At 41.9% G+C, this 18,068-nt stretch overlaps 1 long non-coding RNA gene across 1 annotated transcript in view; it reads right to left on the minus strand.

The window, feature by feature from the left end:
- Window positions 1-17,835, minus strand: part of LOC138756523 (uncharacterized) — a 28,637-nt gene extending 10,802 nt beyond the window's left edge. The window contains exon 1 of the long non-coding RNA XR_011353127.1: window positions 17,643-17,835. This is a non-coding gene — a long non-coding RNA (uncharacterized lncRNA). The remainder of the gene's footprint in view (window positions 1-17,642) is intronic.
- Window positions 17,836-18,068: the final 233 nt, after the last annotated feature.

The raw sequence follows: 18,068 nt of genomic DNA on the forward strand, positions 1-18,068 counted from the left end.
TCAGGAATGGATGGAAGAATAAACCAGGTCATTGCAGTCCTGAGGGACAGGAATAATTTGAACTTGGAAAGGCAGGGATTAATCAAAAAATGGCCAGCATAGCTTTGTTAGCAGAAGAACCTGGCTGACTCATTTGATTGAATTTTTTGAAGAGGAAGCAAAATGAATTGCTGAGATAAAGCCCCTTATGAGATCTCACATGAGAAGCTGGGACAAAAGGTCGGAGCCCATGGGCTTCAACGCAAGATGATAAATTGGATCCAAAATTGGCCTGATACCAGGGGCAGAGGATGGTGGTGGAAGCTTCTGCTTGTGATTAAACTCTGTGACCATAAGTGTTCACAGAGATTGTTGCTGGGACACTTACTACTTGTTATGTAAAATACTGAAGTGGATATAAATGTAGGAGGTGCAAATAACAAGTTTGCAGATGACATGAAGGTTGGTGGTTTCGGCTGCAGAATGATATTGATCAGTTGATTGGATGAGCAGATGGTATTTAATCCTAAGTGGTATGAGGTGATGCATTTGGGAGGATTAATAAATGTAGAATATACACAATGAAGGGTACTACACAAGAGAGAACTGAGGAACAAAGGATGCCCTTCTGCAAATCTAGCATAGATAAGGTGGTGAAGAAGAACAGGGGATATTAGTCTTTGTTAGTAGCAGGGGATTATAGTACAACCATAATTTTTTTTTACCCTATCCAAAGCAGTACAGAGTTCCCCTGGTTCTCTCTTTCCACCTGACTAGCCTCCACATTCAACAGCCTCCATAATTTCAGCCACCTCCAGCTAGATTTCACCATTCAATAGGGGCAGCACAGTTAGTACAGCGGTTAGTGCAATACTATTACAGCCCTAGTGACCAGGACCGGAGTTCCTACAGAGCGCTGTCTGTAAAGAATTAGTACAATCTCTGTGTGGGTTTCCTCCTCCTTATGCTCTGGTTTCCTCCCGCCACTCAAAACATACTAGGACTGTAGGTCATTTGTGTGTTTTTGGTGGCACAGGCTCATGGGCCAAAGGGGCCTGTTACCTATTTGCATGTCTAAATTTAAAATGTATACCCTCCCCTTTTAGTTTTCCAAATGAACCATTCCTATCCCAATATCCTGGTCTAACTGTCCATCTCCATCAACTGCTGCCCTTACTTTCCAATGCAGCCACAGGTTATGTGGCACTGCTCTCTTATCACATCTTTTTCACTATCCAGGGATCAGGATCAACTTCTTGGATTAAACAATAATTAACTTGCACTTCTTCTGATCTAGTGAATTGCTTTGTGCTCATGATATACATTTAAATTTTAGACATATAGCATGGGAACAGGCCATTTTTGCCCACAAGACTGTGCCACCCATTATGTTCTCCTCTACACTGGAGAAGCTGCAGACAGACTAGTTGATTACCTTGTGTACTCAGTGACTCTTTCAGTGTACACTACACACTGTAATGTGCTCTTCCTCTTCTATTTTGTCCTGCTGTATATATGCTTGAGATGGGTTGATGGAGTGTTAACAGAATGAACCCTTCTCATTACACAAGATATAATGTAATAATGATCTAGAGCTTGAGTATCTTTGCTCTATCTGCAGGAATGACCCTGAGCTTCTAGTTGCTTGTCATTTTAATTTTGCATCCAACTTACATTCTGACCTGTCTAACTGTGGCCACCTGAACTACTTCAGAGGTTCAGTGAGGAGTACCTACTCAACTCAATCTACTGGAGTCAATATCAAATTCGACAATTTTGCATAATTTGCTCTTTCTGCTTTAACCAGGGCTAGTCAGTTCAGCTATAAATTATTCATTTAGAATAGGAACCAAACTTCTTGGATGGAAATCTGCTAGGCATTTCCTGTAGCTCTGACGTACATTTTGAAGCCTTAACATAACTCTTAATTTGCTTTTGCTTTCTCTCATTAATCTATCAAGCAGATGGCCTCATCGATAGTTTATCATTATGGCAATCAAGACTTCAATTTAACCCAAAGTCCTTATCCATCCATCTATACCACCATCTGCATCTTAAAATTATCATGTTTTTCTTAAATTTTAAATTCAGACACACACCACAGTAACAAGCCCTTCTGGCCCACAAGTCCATGTTGTCTAAATACCCCAATTAACCTACAATCCCCATACATTTTGAAAGGTTGGAGGTGCGACATTCTCTCCATTTTCCAGTTTATTTTATTTGTGTGGAACTGTCCCTTTAAGAGACCAGATTTAGCAAAAACTTGCAGATTTTGGAAAGTGACTGTGAACTAGCAGGAAACTTCAAGGACAACATGTTCCAAAAAGTTGATACATTGCAGAGTGAAGATGAGCAGCCCTGGAGTAGCCAGGGGCAGAGACCATGTGACCAGCTTCTTAAAAAGACAGTACACATTTTGTTCAAGAAACCATTTTAAGAAGGCAACACAAGAGAAATATCTCTTTGACTTTGTTTGTGGGATTGAGAAACCCACAGCCTCATTGTGTATTTATAGACAGAAATGTCAGATTTCTTCCTTTTGCTTATCAAGGGATGAGAAACCACCTTGACTGACCCCCGAAAAGAGTTTTAAAGTTGCAGAAGAAATACTGCATCCTTCTCAACTGACCCGTAAAATAGTTCTCTATTAGCAAAAGAAATACTGCACTCTACTCGACTAACCCACGAAAGGGTTCTGTATTGGCAGAATAAATACTACACTCTGCTTCGACTGACCTGTAAAAGGGGTTCTAATTGCTGAAGAAGACCTTCATCCAAAAAAGACATTTCTCTGAAGTACCATAGCAAGGGATTTTGTGATTTAATCAGCATCCTGTCGCCCCCCCCCCCCCCCCCGCCCCCCGGTCTCTTTCACCCACTTCATGAACTGCTCCTTCCACCTAAGAGCATGCCTCACCATTTAAGGCCTGTGTTTCTTACCATTTTAAGGTCTGTGTGTCTTAACCATCCTAAAGCCTGCATATTTGGCATGTTTAAGGCCTGCATGCCTCACCATTCTAAGGCCTGTGTGTCTCAACCATCCTAGAGCCTGAGTGATGCATCAATTTCAAATCCATGTGCCAACACTGAACTTCCGAAACTGAACTTTGAATTGCCTTCTCAGAATTGAGACTTGAACTGTAATGGCTTGGAGCATTTTACACATGACAATAAATTTGCACATAGTTAAGAGTTTAAGTTCATTAATTGTATATAAATTTAGTTAATTTTAGATGTTACTTAAAAGATATTAGATGTTATATAATTGTTAATTAATAATTTAAAATATTATTTTAAATATAACACCATCTGGACTTGTGGTTCTCAACCGTTTTCTTTCCATTCACATACCACTTTAAGTATTCCTTATGCCATAGGTGTAGAGTTTAGAAACAGTTACTTTTTGATTATTGTAGGAGTTTAGAAACAGTTATAGAAGGTAGAAAAAGCAAGGAAATAGCTAAAATGTTCTTTGTGTAAAATGGCGCATGAAAAAGTAGACAAGATAACAGAGGAATATAAGGAGATATAGAAATATGCATGTACACACAAAGGGCTTGTTTAATAGGGGGTGGGGAAAGGAGGTGTGAGTAAGGGACAGGAAAAAGTCGGAGTCAGTCAAGAGTCAGGCGAATAGGGAAAAGTGCCAAACCAATCGAAGAAGGATAAATGTAAGAAAAATGTAAGGGGAGGTGAATTGAAAAATGTATAAAAACAAAGAGCTTCCCGCTCTCGGGGTACTTTCCCGAGGTAGGGGGAGAGTACCCAACCTTGCAATGTTGTAAATGTAAATAAATGTTCTTTGTTCTCAACTTTTGTCTCGAGCATATTTTGTGAACTCCAAAGGCACTTCTTACAACTTGGGGAATCGTCTGGGATCACACTCCCTCCACTGTCTGGTGCTTATTTGAAGAGGGGTCGGTGCACTCCGGCTGATTTAGCCGGACTCCTGGTCATCGAGTGTCCAGCCAGTGGATGTAGCGAGTGATATCCGAGAAGAGACGTTGAGAACAAACAACGGGACAGCCGTACAAGTGACGTGCTGGGAAGGCTGGCCAGCCGGGTAAGACTGTATTTTTTTTTCCATGGGTGGGGGAGGAAGTAGGAATACAGGTCCGGGAATAGGTCCGGGAATAGGACCGACTGACCGAATTCCCCCGTGAAGCCCATTGGGAAGGCAATTGATGAATTGGGATGCGGGGAAAACCCACGGGAAAGACAAAAAGAAAATGATTCAATATTGTTGTCATGAATGGCCTAATAATCCAATTAAGGGGTCTTCAGTATTTTGGCCAAAATACGGTTTGGATGAGGATTGGGTATGCCAGGCGTTGAACACCTGGCTTTATGAGCATAGACCAGAGGACTCCGAAAGTAGAGATTATGCTGCCTGCTGGTTGTTTGTAGAATTTGACCAGATGGTGATGAATACAAGGGATCCGGCGAAATCTAAGGAACAAGAGCCTTTGGCTCCTCTTCCTGAACATTGGGACCCCTTGCAGACATTACCTCCACCATATCCTGAGCCGGCTCCTCCCTTGCCCTCTCCTCCCCACCCGCTTTATCCTCCCCTTCCTATGTCTGCCACTCCAACCCCTCCACGACTCATCAATGAAAATGAACGAGAAAGCACGATAAGGACTAGGTTACAAGCTAAGGGTCCTCCGCTGCCCCTTACCCCCCCCCCCAGGTATATAACCCAGACTGTACAGGATTGTTGGAAGAGCAGTGTGAAAAACTTCATGAAGAGAAGGCTAGGGAATTTGCTTTGGGTCCCAGACATCATAAGGAAGATCCAGTTCCATCAGGAGCCTGGGGACCGGACCCTTCTCAGGCGCAAATGTTTCCCCTTCGCGAGGAACCCTTGGGAGGTCCAGGGGGTGGAATAGGTTTTGTAAATGTCCCCTTGACTAGCACAGAAGTGAGAAATTTTAAACGGGAAACGAAGTCTTTAATTGAAGATCCTCAAGCCTGTGCGGAGCAATTAGATCAGTTTCTGGGACCTAACATTTACACCTGGGATGAGTTAATGTTTATATTCAAAGCTTTATTTTCTTTAGATGAGAGAGGAATGATTAGACAAGCTGGAATTAGGGTGTGGGATCGGGAACACCAGGGATGTCCAGGAGCAGTTGCTGGAGAGGACAAATTCCCTCTGGTCAATCCAAACTGGGATAAGGGGACGGTAGATGGTCGCACCCGGATGGAAGAATACAGGGTGAACCTGATAAAGGGAGTGAGGGAGTCAGTACCAAAAGGACAGAATTTTAAGAAAGCATTCAAGGTTTCCCAGGACCCAGAGGAAACCCCCTCGGCCTTTTTGAATAGACTGCGGGCGGCAATACAACAATATGGAGGATTGGATATAGAATCACCAGCTGGGGAACAATTAGTTTTGACAGGGTTTGTTAGAAACTCAGCCCCAGATATACGAAAGAAACTTCAAAAACTGAAAATTGGCATGAACAGAGATTATCCCAGCTCCTACAAATAGCCCAAAGGGCATATGTCCAAAGGAATGAGGATAAGCAGAAAGGAAAGGTGAAGATATTAATGCAGGCGGTAAAGGAAGTCGTAAATGGACAGCAGGGAAGTCAAAGACGCCGGACCAACGGTCCGGGCAGATAGATGGGAATGAGAGAAAGAGAAGGGCCAGGATTTGAAGGATGGGACGAACCCCAGGGTCCACGACCACGAACGGGGGCTCCAAGAGGTGGTCCCAACAAAGGATGGCAGACAGGGCCCAAGATTTGTTTCTATTGTAAAAGAGAGGGACACTTCAAGAGGGAATGCCCCCAGAGGGCTAGGGACACACAATCCTATGTTTTGATGGAGGAGGAAGATTAGGGGAGTCAGGGTTCTCCCGTAAAGACTGCCGTGGGGCTGCACGGAGAACCATTGGTAAACTTAAGCATAGGACCCCACGAAGAAGAAATGATTTTTATGGTAGACTCGGGGGCTGCTCGTTCTAGTATTTTAACCAAACCCAAAGGAACAGTTTTTGACGGGAGGGTGGTTATTTCAGGGATCGGGGGATCTAACTTTGAGGTTCCTGAATTATAGGGCCTTAGGATACAGATGGGGAAAAAGGTGATAAGGGGAGACATTCTACTCATCCCTCAGGCGGGAATTTGTCTATTTGGTCGAGATTTGCAGGATTCGTTAGGCATTGGGACTCGGCCCCAGGGGAAGGGGATCGGAGTCCAGTTCTGTACATTGACACAAGAAGATCGCGAGTTGATTGACCCCAAAGTGTGGGTGAAGAAGGGAAATAGAGGGGGGTTGGATGTTCCCCCACTTTGGGTCACGTTAAAGGATCCCAATCAGACAGTTAGGCGTAAACAGTACCCGATTTCTATGGATGGAAGGAAGGGATTGCAACCCGTAATCGATCAACTACTACTGGATGGTTTGCTTGAACCCTGTATGTCCCCCTTTAACACCCCAACATTGCCAGTCCGAAAACCAGACGGTACTTATCGGCTGGTACAAGACCTACGAGAGTTAAACAAGGTAATTTTGGCCCGATACCCCATTGTACCTAATCCATATACTATTATGGGAAAAATAGATTCAAATAGTAAATGGTTTAGTGTGATAGACCTGAAAGACACCTTTTGGGCTTGCCCTCTGGATGAGGGTAGTAGAGACATGTTTGCCTTTGAATGGGAGAACCCGTATACTGGACGAAAGAACCAGTATCGCTGGACAGTTCTTCCTCAAGGTTTCACAGAGTCCCCTAATCTATTTGGCCAGGTATTAGAACAAGTGTTGGAAGAAGCTCCAAAAAGATTGGATTGTCAGCTTATACAATATGTAGATGACTTATTGATTAAGGGGGAAGGACTAGAGTCAGTTAAACAATATACGGTGGATATGTTAAACTTTCTGGGAGAAAAGGAGTTGAGAGTAGGTGAGGTGAAATTGCAATTTGTACAGCCAGAGGTAAAATACCTGGGCCATCTAATTAGTCAGGGGTGTCGGCGAATAAGCCCGGAGAGAATACGTGGCATTTTGCAGATCCCACCTCCCAAGGATGCCCGAGAGCTCAGGAAGTTCCTTGGCCTGGTGGGATATTGCCGAATTTGGATAGAAGATTATTCTAGTTTGGTGAAATTCTTGTATGATAAGTTAGCTGGCTTAGATAATTCTCTTGCTGACTGGACAGAGGAAGAAATGGAGGGATTTAAGAGGATAAAGAGTTGTCTCGCCAAGGCTCTGGTGTTGGCATTACCCGATTTGAATAAACCATTTGACTTATTTACTAACGCAAAGGATGGAGTAGCTACGGGGGTATTGACCCAGGAATGAATGAGACTCCGGCAACCAGTGGCATTTTTGTCCAAGGTATTGGACCCAGTTTGCCGTGGATGGCCGGAGTGTGACCTGGCTATTGCTGTCACCGCTGTCCTGGTAGAAGAGGGTCATAAGATTACCTTTGGTGCACCAATGACTGTCCATACCCTGCACACCATCCGAACTATTCTGTTACAGCGTGCGGGGTGGTTGACTGATTCGAGAATTTTAAAATATGAGGCAATTTTGATGGACCGAGATGACTTGATGTTGGTTACTAATCGGGTCCAGAATCCAGCAGCATTCTTGGTATCTCCACCAATTGAGGCAACTTCTAACCAGTTAGAACATGAATGTTTGGAGGTAATAGATTTGCAGACTAAGATCCGGAACGATCTAGGGGATGAAGGGGAAAGATGGTTTATAGATGGTTCTTCTCGTTGTATAGAAGGAACCCGTTACAGTGGATATGGCATAGTGGATGGTAAAGATGGTTCTGTTATCGAAGCTGGTCGCCTCCCTGGTCCTTGGTCGGCTCAGACAAGCGAATTATATGCGCTGTGTCGAGCCCTCCAGGGACTACAGGGGAAAGTAGGAACAATTTACACAGATTCTAAATATGCTTTTGGGGTTGTACATACCTTTGGAAAAATTTGGAAGGAACAGGGGTTGATTACAGGAAAGGGCCAAAAATTAGTTCATGAAAATTTAATAATCAAATGTTTGGATGCTTTAATGCTGCCTAAGGAGGTAGCCGTGGTCCATGTGCGGGGACACCAAATAGGGGAAAGCCGCAAAGCCCGAGGTAATAGACAGGCAGATGAGGTCGCAAAGGAAGCCTCTATGGGAGAGACTATATAAATGTACGTGTTGTTACCTGTACCCCAGGAGTTACAGAAAAATCCTATTTTTACCGAGACAGAGCAGAGACAGATGGAGACACAGGGGATGTATAAAACCCGAGATGGATTGTGGTGGACAACAGACGGGTTACAAGTTTTAAATCAGGCCGTAGTAAGACAGGTTATAACCGGACTCCATCAGCAATCGCACTGGGGAACGCAGGCATTAGTTGATGCCTTTAGTAGCCGGTACTATTGCTTTGGTATTTATACACTCACTAAGCAAAGTGTTCAGGGGTGCCCCCTATGTCAACGGGTAAATAAAGCCTCCATGCGTAAGTCCATGAGTGGAGGTCGTAGCCTGACTGTGCGCCCCTTTCAGCGCATGCAGGTTGATTTCACTGAATTACCCAGGTCCAGTAATTACAAGTACCTGTTAGTAATGATGGACCACTTTACCAGTTGGGTCGAAGCTTTTCCTACTTCAAATGACCGAGCCGGAACAGTGGTTCGATTAATTCTAGAGCAGATAATTCCGCAATACGGAATTATCGAGACCATTGACTCGGATAGAGGACTGCACTTTACGTCCCGTGTGCTGCAGGAGGTCTGTAGATTTTTGGGCATAGATTGGCAATTACATACCCCATGGCACCCTCAGAGTTCAGGACAAGTAGAACGTATGAATCAGACGCTTAGTACAGGGGAGGGCTCTAAACGGAGTAGGTCTCCATCTTGCCCACCTATTGGGCCAATATGCTTAGCTCAATTGGGAAAACAGGGGGAACCCCTTGTCAGGTCATCATGGTACCTTGGTCGGGATCTCTCTAAAGTGGAGCGCCAGAATAAAACAGAGAGGCCTCAAGATACGCCTGCTCTGCCACAAGGTGATCCAAAAATTTATACGAAAGGGCAAGAAAACAAGCCAACAAACATAGGCTCGGGGATAACCTATGGGTCGATTTGCATCAACTTACAGTCCAAGAGCTTGGTGTTCGCAACTGTTGGATTTGTAGCGGACCAACCCGGGATGGAACTTGGCCATGGAGGGTGAGCCATTAGACGATCGTACACTCCTTGCCTCCAATATTTCTACTAGCGCTTCTGATCGATCCTGTGAGTTTTGGAAGTTGGAAAATTATCCACAAGGCTTTGAGTGTTTGGTATAAGAACACGGCAGATACCCAAAAGGCGATTTGGCTTGCCGGCGCTGGAAAAATATCACTAGTGGAAATTGGGTTCCTGCCCCGCCTACCGGATTCCTGTCCCTTTCTAATCGATCAGATGTTCCCTGTGTACCCTTGGTTCCCATTAATGATACATCTGACCTTGCCGACGTTGGGTTTTGGAATTGCACTGGTTTCAACCTTTATCAGGCAATTCCTGCGCTGAGATCCTTCTGGGAAAATTCTAGTCCTTCTGGCTATGCACCCAACGGCTTATATTGGATTTGTGGTAATATGGCTTATACATACCTTGAACCTGACTGGCGTAGAACTTGTTGTATTGGAATCCTCCAGATTCTGATAAACATATTTCCACTCGACTACATTCCCCCATACAATGCCGTTCGGTTGAGATTGGCAGATGGAGGGATGACTGGCCCCCTGAACGCATTATTTTATACTATGGACCAGCTACGTGGGCACAAGATGGGTCATGGGGGTACAGAACTCCAATCTACATGCTCAATCGTTTAATCCGTTTGCAGGCTGTCCTAGAAATTATTACTAACCAGACAGCTACTGCTTTGGATTTATTGGCAGTGGAACAGCAACAGATACGAGCAACAGTTTATCAAAACCGCCTGGCCCTGGACTATTTATTGGCTGCAGAAGGTGATGTGTGTGGCAAGCTGAACCTTTCTAATTGTTGCCTTAAAATTGATGATAATGGACAAGCTGTTAAAGACATCTCTTCAGGTATACGGAAACTCTCTCATGTACCGGTGCAGACATGGCACCCTGCCATTGACTCATGGTTTTCTAAATGGTTTAGTGGTTCCTGCTCATGGATACATTCAGCACTTGTCTTTGTTGCCTTTATTCTTCTTGTCTTAATTCTAATCCCTTGTATGCTTCCTTGCCTCCAGTGTTTAGTTAAACGAGCCGTCCAACAAATCAGCCCCATTATGGTTCTGCAACAACAGAATTATGCTGAAGCAGCAGAGAACCTTCTGGAACTATGGGAAAAAGATACCTCTATTATTTAGACAGGTTTGAATGCGTAGCTCTTTTTAAGGGGTGGATTGTAGGAGTTTAGAAACAATTACTTTTTGATTATTGTAGGAGTTTAGAAACAGTTACTTTTTGATTATTTTAGGAGTTTAGAAACAGTTACTTTTTGATTATTTTAGGAGTTTAGAAACAGTTACTTTTTGATTATTTTAGGAGTTTAGAAACAGTTACTTTTTGATTATTGTAGGAGTTTAGAAACAGTTACTTTTTGATTATTTTAGGAGTTTAGAAACAGTTACTTTTTGATTATTGTAGGAGTTTAGAAACAGTTATAGAAGGTAGAAAAAGCAAGGAAATAGCTAAAATGTTCTTTGTGTAAAATGGCGCATGAAAAAGTAGACAAGATAACAGAGGAATTTAAGGAGATATAGAAATATGCATGTACACACAAAGGGCTTGTTTAATAGGGGGTGGGGAAAGGAGGTGTGAGTAAGGGACAGGAGAAAGTCGGAGTCAGTCAAGAGTCAGGCGAATAGGGAAAAGTGCCAAACCAATCGAAGGATAAATGTAAGAAAAATGTAACGGGAGGTGAATTGAAAAAATGTATAAAAACAAAGAGCTTCCCGCCCTCGGGGTACTTTCCCGAGGTAGGGGGAGAGTACCCAACCTTGCAATGTTGTAAATGTAAATAAATGTTCTTTGTTCTCAACTTTTGTCTCGAGCATATTTTGTGAACTCCAACGGCACTTCTTACAGGTGCTCTGTGATTAGTAAGGGATTGCTCAAGATGGTATGTGGGTAGGAATAAAAAGTTTGAAAATCACTGTTTTAATCATACTAATTGACTTGTTATGTGCACTGTTTCATCACTCCAAAGGAAATGGGCCAATGACAATTTTTCTCAAACAAAATATTTCAGTAACAATTGGGTCTAGAGCAGTGATTCTCAACCTTCCCTTCCCACTCACTAACACCTTACGCAATCCCTTACTAATCACAGAGCACTGATGGCATAGGGATCACTTAAAGTGGTATGTGAGTGGAAAGAAAAAGGTTGAGACACACTGGTCTGGATTCATTTTTTATCACTGGTTTCTGGTACTTAACAGGAAACTGGAGCGCCTGGAGGAAACTCATGCTTGCATGGGGAAAACGTACAAACTCCTTACAGACAGTGCCGGATTTTAACCCATGTCACTGGCGCTGTAATAGCGTTGCTCTTTCTTTGTTCCAAGAAAGGATTGTGGATCTGAAATGCTAACTCAGTTTCACTTTCCATGGATGCTGCCTGACTTCCTGAGTGTTTCCAGAATTTCCTGTTTTTATTGTGGATTTCCAACAGTAGTGGCTATTTGATCTCCACTTGGATGATAAGAGTCAAAAGATTTTGTGAGGGCAAACTAGGCCACGCTGGTGTTGGGCTCCATATCTTTCTTGGACTTGGTTTACATTGACGATCACTCCTGGAGATCAGAAATGGCATTCACATTTTAACTGTTACTCTTTAGAATTTCTGAACTCTGGAATATCATCTACTCTGAGGATGTCGCGGAAGCATGCATTCTGGGAAGCAAATTAGATGTGAAACTGATCAGGAAATCAACATGTGGATGACTTGTTTGGATCCGCACCCAGAGCATGATTAATCTTGCCTCTGCTAACAATAGTTTTCTTTTCTGTAAAGAACTGAGTAATGAATTCCTGAGAGGTTAGGAATAGCGTCTAACATTTGTATTAAAAAGAAATTCCAATGTCTGAAGAAATGTAAATCTGCTGCCTTTTGGACAGTCTCGTACACACATCCTTAACATTGTGTGCACTTTGTTTCATAATCTAATAATACACCACTTTTTAAAATAATTATCAGACAGATTGAACCCTAAGCTTGCTTGCCCGATGGGCAATCAAATTATCCTCATCTCTCTTCAGCCTTTTCTGTCAAATCTCTCTCCTCATCCTGAGTTTCTTGTGCCTAACAAGAAATTCTCAAAGCTTTGTAATCTTCCCATTCTAAGGCCTGTGTGGTGCTCAATTGAATGCTGAGAATGCTGACATATAAAGAATCTGCACACATTTGTTATATTTCTTTCGATAAACCCTCAGTTTGCACAAGACAATGACCAGATAATCTTTACTGAAGTATTGTTTTGATTTATTCCTTTTCGGCATCATCAGTCATTAGTGTGCCCAGCACTTTCTTGACCTCGGGTGAAGTCCTTTCACAATACTGTTGAGTAAAGTGCTTTTTACGCAGCCACTTTGTTGCAGGATATTTGCGGCTTTTTCACACTACACCTGCTGTATAAAAAGCACCAACATGGAATGGGGGTCATTTCAGCCCTGGCTTTGTTCCACCAGCTGAGGTAGTAACAGTCCCAGGACGGCGTCTGTATAAAAGGGCAAACTGGCATTTGGGGACCAACTAAGGAAAGGATGTGTATGTGTATCTTCTTTTTAAGTGTATTTACAGACAAAACATACAAGTTTACTTGGCGCGGAGGAGCGCTGAGACTTCACTGTTAAGGTTTGGATTTTAAACTTGGCATATAAGATAGATAGCATAAGATAGTTTTGGGGTGACATTTTTAACATTCAAGGACTGGCATAAATGGTATGTTTTTAATTATTTAGGTGTAATTAAAAAAATATTTAGCAACATTTTTAACTTCTACTTGCACGTTAATAAAAATCTATGGTACCCAGATTCTCAATATACGTAACAACAAAATTACATTTTATTAATTTGGATGCCAAAAAAAAGGTAAAGGCGTTCCAAGTATGAAAAGAAGAGAATTTTTTTTGGTAGATTTAATTCCTAAATTAATCCAACCTGATGCATCTAAATCTTCCTTGTGATGAATCCAAAAAGTAATGTATCTAATATTAGCTGCCCAATAATAAAATCTAAAGTTAGGTAATGCCAAGTCCCCATTCTTTTTAGATAATTCCTTTTTCTCACCTTCAGTTCAAGATAGCAGTTATCGTCAATGGTTACATTTAGGTATCCAAACTTTTTTCGATATTTTTACTGACCAAAATCTTGCTTCTTTTGAATAATCATCCACCAAATTTAAATACCTAGACATTTCCTTTCACTATTGACAGGTTAGGAGCTGTTTAAATTCTTTAATTTTGAAGCTCCCTGAAGACCTATGATTTATAATTTTCACCCCCTCTTATAAAGGGGTGGTATCTTATCTTTTTGAATTACTTTTAAATTCTAGGAAAAGTTCCCTGGACAGAATTTCAAAAAAACTATGGGAACAAATTTTTCAGCAGACATTTTCTGAAACGAATGGATTCTCTTTGTACTCGACATTCATTATTACAATTTGAGGTAGTACAAGCTGGCCCACTACTATTCCAAAGTCGAATTGCCTAAATTCTATTCTGATCGCTCTTCTAAATGTGATAAATGTACAACTGAAGAAGGCTCACTCTACAATATATTTCGGTTATGTTTTTCTCTCTCCAATTTTTGGGAAGGGGTTCCTTAGTTCTTAATATTAATTTGACTCCAAATGCTGGATTAAGTGGGCCATCTGGTTTAATTCTCACTGCTTCACAAGCCCATGTAGTTGCTCTCACCTCCCTTATCGCAAGAAGGGCCATTTTAATGAGATGGAAAGATGCTGTCCCTCCCACTCATAATCAATGGTTGTCCGATGTGATAGCCTGTTTGACTCTGGAAAAAATTAGATCCATACTGAAATTAAACTTAACTTTGTTTCTTTAAGGGGTTCCTTTCTTAATTACTTTCAAGATTTGTAAGATTAACTAGTTTTTAAAAAAATTTTGAAAACTAAAGATTTCTTTGAATCTTTAGTTATAATGTAACATAGGTCTCAGTACTATTTGTATTACCATATAAAATTTGTTAATACTTTATTTTATTGTTATATACCAATGGAACATTTGTTTGATAAAACCAATAAATATATTGAAAAAGAAAAGAATGTCAGCACATTTAATAACTTCGATAGTCAAAGTGTCAGCTTTCACACCTGACAGAGCTCTGTCCCAGCTATTCCACCAAAAGTATTCTGGAGGGGTGCCAAGGAACTAGGCCACACCAGCAGCCCAAGGTGCTAGGATTACATGCAGCAAGGACTGTTCGGCAGGATGTAATCAGTGGTAATAGTCAGAGGCTTCAGATCAGTGGTTTGCAAACTTTATCATTCCATTCATATGCCACTTTAAGGAATCCCTATGCCATAGGTGCTCTGTGATTAGTAAGGGATTACTTATGGGTGGAAAGAAAAAGTTTGAAAACCACTGTTTAAATCACACTTAATTGACTCGTTATGTGCACGGTTTCATATCTCCAAAGGAAATGGCTATTGAGAATTTTTCTAAAGCAAACAGTTGGGTCTAGAGCAGTGGGTCTCAACTTTCCCTTCCCACTCACTTCCCATTAATTGTTGTGTGTTAATAAGAGGGAAGTTTGATTGCAAACCTTTGTGTCCAGAAACATCTCTCTCGAACCTGATACTTCCTCAATGCAACAATCTCTTGACAGCCTGCCACCAACCTCCACTGATAGATAGTGGTGATGTTAGTGAGTGTTGGCGTTACTCTCCATTATCACCCTAATTTCAACTTCGCATATAAGACTGGAGGAGCATTTTTGAGCCATTTTTTGGGAAAAAATGGGTCTAACATGCCGCCAAATACAGTATGTTATACATGACACTGGACACTGACGCTGTTGTGTTACGCGTCCTGCCTCTTTTACTCCCACAAATACCGGCTTGCTGTGTAAAAAGACACATCGACCCAGCATTATGCTGGCTTTGCTCGGTTCTGTGTAAACGGCCAAAGCCAGCATAATGACGCGTCTTCCTTCCAGCAATATTGTGGGATTTCTGTCTGAAAAACATATAAGAAATTTGGTGATGACGAAGGACCTGTGATATGTTCTGCATCAAGGTGGTGCATGACTTGGATGAGAGCTGCAGGTGGTGGTGTGACCATGCACTTGCTGCCCTTGTCCATTTCAGTGTGCGAGGTCACAGGTTAGGAAGGGCTCAGCTGGGTGAGAAATTGTAGGACATTGCAGTATTTCACAACATCATTCCTTAAGCTGTTTATTGCAACATCCAAGATCAGGACCTCTGACAATGCATCAATTCCTCATGCACTGCCAGACTGAGATCACCCACAAATTGGATGAACGACATCTCATATTCTGTCTGGGCACCCTCCAACTGGATGCCATTAACATCAACCTCTCCGGTTTCCCACCCTCCCATCCTTCACAATGTGTTTTGCCCTCCAGTTCTATCCAGTGGTGCAGTGCTAATTTTTTTAGGTGCAGGAGCTCACCAAACACTGTGACAAGGAGATATGCCTGAAGCAGCCCTGTGAGATGCCTGGAGCTGTCCCCTAAGGTGCTGGAGCAGCATTCCTGTAAGCTCCTGCAGCACAACACCCCTGGCTCTGTCTCTGTTTGATGGTCTCTTTTCCTTTTCCCTCTTTATCTCTTTTCCCTTTGTCTCCTTTCCTCCAGCTGAAAACAAAACAATCCCACTTTCCCAGTTAATTCTCACCTTCCCTCTCTCTACCTCCTATGGATGCTGCGAGACCTGAGAAGTTCTCCAGCACCTCTGGATCTTTTCTTTGATCAATTCCTTAATGCCTGATTGGAGTAGAAGCCAATGTTAAAATCGTAAATTATCCTGAGACTACGATTTGAAGTATCAACTTTTTAAGTTAATATTTAGTTTTGCTAATTTACCTGCTGAATTTCTCTAGCATTTGTTTGTTTGCTCAGCATTTGAAATATCTGATTCAATGATAGCAATTTGCCTCCTCCCCCCTCCCCCACAATCGTAGAGATGAACTATATTCTGTTGCATGACCTATTGGTGCAATCAGTTTTCTTCTGTGCTGCCTTTAGAACTTGGATAGACAATTATTAGACCCTTTCAAACGGCCATGTAAAATGGGGTTAACCGAGCAATTTGTACAGTTGATGCCCCAGTTACGTGGCAATTTGAAAGGGTCCAACTGGGTCAACTTGCCCAGAACCCAACGGGGTCCCTGACCTACCTCAGAGGTGGTCAGGGAACCCAGTTAAACTTACCTAGGTCTCCTCCACGGCCGATTTGAAAATGAAAATAGCTGATCCACTTACTCCTGTGACGTCAGCACTGCAGAGATGCATCTCCAAGCATCTGAACATCATGAACTTCCGGTGAGTGCGTGATGCGTCATTCTCCGCATCGTTGCAGAGTCGGGATCCTGGGTTGGTGAATTAACAGGTAGGTACGCCTTTGATTTGAAATGTAAAGAATACTGGTAATGTATTTCCTGAGATGCTCATTAATTAGAAGTAAATATTCTGTTCATAATTCCTGCCTTCCAGATGATTAAGATTTCAACATTCTTGTTATTTTAATTCTTTCACCATGTTAATCATATTCCACAATGGTCATTGCAAATCAATGGTGGACACAAGATTTTGTGACATAATTAATTATTATATGGTTGGGTTTGGCTTTTCAATGTTATACTTGAGAAATCATCACTGCTCGCAAGGCCAGCATTCATTATAGGCTCTTCAAAAGGTGGTGAATAGAAATTTTCTTGAACTGCTGCAGTCTTAGCGGTAAAAGTATTTTGGCCATACTGTGAAGAGAGCGAATCTTAGCTACAATACACTTTCAAGTCAGAACAGTGTATGACTCTAGATGTGGGCAGGCTTAGTACCGAAATGTTGGTTTTATATCTTTGCCTTCTATGGATGCTGTAGGACTTGCTGAGTTTCTCCAGCACTTTTGTGTCTTAACTACAATCACAGTGTCTGTGGAGTTTTTTTTGTTTTAGTCTATCCTTCCAGAGTTATCGCTTGGGAGCTTCTATTAAAGAAGGGTGGTGCTCTCTTTGTACTTATCTTCTCCAGAGGTAACTGGTATAACAGGTTCTTGACGTGAGCATTAACACAGTTAGGCAACTGTTTAGGTGCTCCTATACATAGCAACAGCCTCTCCTTGTTAAAACAGCAACAACAATTTAGAGTTAAACAAGAGAATTACAATATAGATTTCTTTTCTACTTAAATTCTCTTTAAAGATTATATTACTTATTTTGTTTCATGGTAAGCGTCATAGCCCAACAACAAAATTCTAATTTGATCTGCTCTCAAAAGAGAAATAAGTTGATGACTGACTGGACAAACTACTTTAGATGTGTTACAATGGAGTTTTATCCCCCCCAAAATAAACTTTATTCATAATAAAATATGTACAAAGCAACATCCTTTTCACATCCTTAGTGTTATATTCGTACATACACCCCATTACTTTACATTGTCACAGAAATCCTCTAATTTGCTCCTTCGCACCTTTGTCACTGATGTGGTTCATTGTAGTTACTTCCACCTCATTGTTTGAGGGGTTTCCTCTCCAGTCTCAGCCCTTAATGTCCGGAAGTAGAAGGAACTGAGCTTGTTGTCCTCCCAACAAAGCCCTTGCATTGGCTGCACCAAATCTCAGTGTGTCCTTCAGCATGCACTCCTGCAGCCGACATCTCACTGTGCTGGAAGACCAACAATGGAGTTATGTGATGGTGAGAGCAGGCCTAAGTAGTGTGAGAAATGTTACAGAAGATGTGGGATACACATCAAATCATATCAGCAGCTCTATTTTTGAGAGATATGCTAAATTTTACTTTGCAAGATTCTTTAATTTACATTTATGCAGAACTCGGGTTACTGGCATTTATTTGAATAAATAACCTTATTGTAGTCTACATTTCTGTTTATGTAAAT

The sequence above is a fragment of the Narcine bancroftii genome, chromosome 3 (genome assembly GCF_036971445.1).
Source record: "Narcine bancroftii isolate sNarBan1 chromosome 3, sNarBan1.hap1, whole genome shotgun sequence".
Lineage (NCBI taxonomy): Eukaryota > Metazoa > Chordata > Chondrichthyes > Torpediniformes > Narcinidae > Narcine > Narcine bancroftii.